The following is a 4496-nucleotide window of genomic DNA, read 5'->3' as shown; positions in this document are numbered from 1 at the left end:
ATACTTATGGGATTACTGTTTACATTAATAAGTTTGAAGGGTGGACACTGCTCACCTGCCAAGAAATGATTCTTTCAGGCTTTCCATCTTCAGTTTCGTCTGTGTGGTAGGACAGAGCACAGCACTGTTGGGACACTTTGATTCTCCCCTGGCCTCTGCCACCACCGAGTGGTGTGATCCTGAGCAAGCTGTCCTGTCTAGTTCTCTGTAAAATGAAGCGTCATCTGTGTAACTCTACTGCTCTAAACTCTACCATGCAGATTTTAATTTAATATGTATAATACTGGTTTAAGGAAGAAGTATCACAACTTAATCAGGTATCTTGAAAGCCTTAACTAGCAGGTGATGACTGGAGACAAGAGCATGTCTCACACTTTTCTAGGTCTAGCTAGGGCATCACCTCCTCTAGTCACTCAGGGCCCTCCCTTCACACTGTGGGTTTTCCGCCAGCTAGGGTGACCGCACGTCCTGGTTTGTTCCAGACAGTCCTGCTTTATCTGTTGTTCTGGCGTAACTAATAATCGTACCCTTACACTATCAAAAGTGTCCCGGTTGGGATGATCAGTGATAGGATTACCCTACCCTTAGCCCTGATCCTGGCAGCTCCTGGCTTGCATGTCTGGCTCCCCCATGTGACTGAGCTCACTGAGGGTACGGGCTCAGTCTTACCTTTGCATCCATGGCATGGGATTCATCTCATTCATCTTTGTATCCATGACCCTAGCCTCATGCCTGAGGCAAAATTTAGATTAAGCACCACAGGCATTCAATACAATATTTGAAATAAGAATGAAAAGCAAATGAGACAAGGAATTAGATTTGCAAATCTCTACATCATGTTAGAATCACGGTTCCACCTTTCACTAGCTGTGTGGCCTTCTAATTGTTAGGTTTTCACCTGAAAAAAATATGGATAATATTACCTTTTTCATAGGGTGGAAAAGTTTAAATGAGATAATTCAGGTAAAGTGCTTGCGCACAGCAGTGGAATACAGCGAGCACTCTTCCCTAGCAGCAGCTGCTACCAGACAATGATGAACACTCCTCCTGCTGCCGCAACTCTGCTCTAAGAAACGCAAACCAACACCTAACAAGCATCCAGTAGGCACTCAATAAGTGTGCACTAAACGAATACTTGGTCTTATGCTAGACCAAGCTGGCAGCAGACCAGATTCTTGGATTACAAAATGCATTAATCAAAATTATAATTTAGTGGGACTTCCCTGGCGGTCCAGTGGTTAAGACTCCGTGCTTTCACTGCAGGGGGCACGGGTTTATTCCCTGGCAGGGGAACTAAGATCCCACATGCTGCGGCCAAAAAAAAAAAAAAAGAAAAAAATTACAATTTATAAGTCAAAAGGTTTGACTCTTCTAAGTCCAGTTTAAATAATAACAAAAGAAAACCACACCTCATATCCACAAGAACAGAACATACAACACAGCAGCACTATCTGGCCATATCCTAGACATGTTAATTAACAGCATTTAAACTTCATCGTTGTTATAACTATGACCTCTTTTAAAAGTTATTTTTCTACAAGCATGCCAACTTGGATATTTTGGTCCATCTCTTCTCTTTTTGAACTGTCAGCCTCTCAAGTTTTATGTGATTAATGTATATAGAGAAAATTAGAAAAGGCTTCAGATTGAGTCAACAGTAGTTTTCTTTATCCCTCAATTACAATATCCTCTTTGCAGTATATCCTTGTTGAACATTTGGAATGAATTAAGACTTTAAACTTCCAGATGTTTAAACTACTACTGTAAATTCAAACTCATTAAAAAGGGCAGATTTACTACCTCTACTTAATTTTGAAGTCTGTTGTTCACCCTGTCCGAATAATTTATGAAACCAAATACAGTGGCAGGTAGTGTATTCTATTTATATAGTATTCACGGTGAGAAATAAGGGGTATTTTAAAAGGTCTGGAAATTAACTGCCATTTTAGCCAACCTATAGATCACACTTGTTTCTAAGCTAGTAATTGTTTCCTGAAACTGATCTAGTAGAGATTTTTATGCTAATCTGTACTAAAAATTACTTTGCTTTTTCTGGCCACAAAAAGCTGGCTACAGAGGAGCATTTGATTACAGCAAGAAGACAGCTGCAGCCACTCTAGTGAAGTAAATGGACCTGGATCTACAGCCCTTTGTGGTAGTGTCTTGGCAGCCAAACAAAGGTGGCAGCATTTCTACACCTAGTTTGCGAAGTCTCAGAAGTTTCAGGCTTGTTTTTTTGTTTTGCAAGGAACCCACGCTGACTATAATGAGCACATTTTAGAGATGCTGTGCTGAAAGTTGGCAATGCATAAAGCAAGAACATAAAAGCAGCCTATTCCTAAAGCAAATATTTCTCTTACAGACCTTAAGAATGAAGTGGCTTTCATAATCAGTTTTAAGATTGAAGGATTGGATTGAAGTACCTGGCTCTGGCACTCAATAGCTCTAATTCGGGGCAATTCATTTACCACTGTGAGCTTGAACTTCTCAACTGAAAAATGGGGATAATTCTTGCCTGAATTTTTCTTAGAACTTGAATGATACAATCAAGGTGCTTTGTAAGCTCTAGAGTATCGTATAAATATTAATAAACACTGCAAGTACAATTTTCCTGTTTTATGAATTACTCACTTTAAATAGCACTTAAAAAGTGGCTGTCCCTAATATGAAACAAAAACCAGATCCAACAAAGTTACTGCAGAGGAAATGGCCACAAGAGGAGTGGGCAGTGGGGGGTCTCTTTCAACTCAATCAACTACTATTTACTTCAAGGGGCCATTGTTAAGAATTAAATAAAAATTACATAAAATTACTAATAACGCATTTGTTCTCATCAATTTACAGGTGACAAATCCTATGTCAGGCTTCAGCTTTTTTTCCCCAAAAATGAGAGTGGATATGTCAAAAGCAAAAATCCCTCCAATTATATATATTAAATCTTGAATGTATTTCCTAGTATCTTTTGAAAACTGTTTAGATATGATACAGAAATTTTTAAATATTTATTTATTTGGCTGTGCCGGGTCTTAGTTGCTGCACGCCGGGTCTTCATTGCCATGTGTGAGATCTTTAGTTGTGGCACGTGGAATCTAATTCCCCGACCAGGGATCAAACCCGGGCCCCCTGCATTGGGAGGGCAGACTCTTAACCACTGGACCACCAGGGAAGTCCCCAGAATTTTTTTTTAAATCGCACAAGGCTTTTATAGATACCCTAATGTGTTATTTTCTTTTAATTTCAATAATCTGATCCACTTAACTGTAAGGTATGTGTGTTTGTGTGTGTGTGGTTATAAATAAGTACAACTGTAGTCCTATGGGCCAACCCTAGGCTGTAAGCTCTGTAAGAAAGTGCATGTTATTGCCAGCACTTAACCCAGAAAGAAGCCTGGCACACAGTAAGCATTCAACTAATATTTGAGGAATAAACAGTCACTACATCAACCTCTTTCTAACTATCTAATCTTGCAAAAACGATAATCTCTGTTTCATCTATGGGGAGACTACCATTGACTCAATCTATCTTCAAAGACCAGGGTTTGTGAAGATGCTTCTTAACCAATTAGGGTTTTCAAGCTTTCAATAAATTCTCAAATTAACTTTGAGAACATACAGAGATTATAAAAACAAGTGGTGGGCACCTTTAAAGCTTAACCAATGCTTGCAGCATGAATGTTTTGGATAAATTAGTACAGTAGACTGAAAACAGGGCCCTATTTTATAGCTCCGCCCATCAAGACAAGGAGTCTATTATCCTTACCCCTTCTGGGCCAGCCTCCTGACTTGCTTTGACCAAAAGATGTGGTGAAAGTGACGTTCTGTGAGTTCTTGAGCCCAGGCTTTGAAGCTATTGCCTTTGCCTTCTTGGTACTCTGAGACCACCGTGCCATAAGCCCAAGATGAAAGACCACATGACAGGCCCAGCTGTCCCATCTAGGCCCCCAGCCAATCTACCAGCTGAATGCAGAGTCCAGATGAGACCAGCAAAAGAACCACTCAACTAAACCACAAAACTGTAAACTTTTTTTCTAAGCCACTAGGTTTTGAGGCACCAATTAAGTAGTAATAGATAATTGATAATAAATTACCTAACCCTCATAGCACAAGCTTAAGTGTGGTTTTATAGTTGAGGAAATATACCCAGATTATATAACCTGCCAAGGTCACACCACTATTAAGTGTCCTAAGAACTGTATGTAGCTATTAAAAGGCCAGCTCTGTGTCTCTTTTTCTGTCATCCTGCCATCATGAACCCCTCAGTTCTTTCTGTCAAGGACAGAGGCACCTCTCAGAGCTCTGGATATAAGATAAACTCTGTTATCTTTTTTACAGCCTGCATGGGAAATGTGTCCTGATTTGACACATCTGCCAGGTTTGTCCACAACAGGGAAATGCACTGCTATCAGTAAGACCCAGCACTCCGCAAATATACCCCCATCCTGTTTTCTGAAACTCAAATAACACTAACTTATCCCAACATAAAATAATGCAATGACA

The sequence above is a fragment of the Neophocaena asiaeorientalis genome, unplaced genomic scaffold, assembly GCF_003031525.2.
Source record: "Neophocaena asiaeorientalis asiaeorientalis breed wild unplaced genomic scaffold, Neophocaena_asiaeorientalis_V1.1 scaffold481, whole genome shotgun sequence".
Lineage (NCBI taxonomy): Eukaryota > Metazoa > Chordata > Mammalia > Artiodactyla > Phocoenidae > Neophocaena > Neophocaena asiaeorientalis.
Note: the sequence above shows the minus strand (reverse complement) of the source record.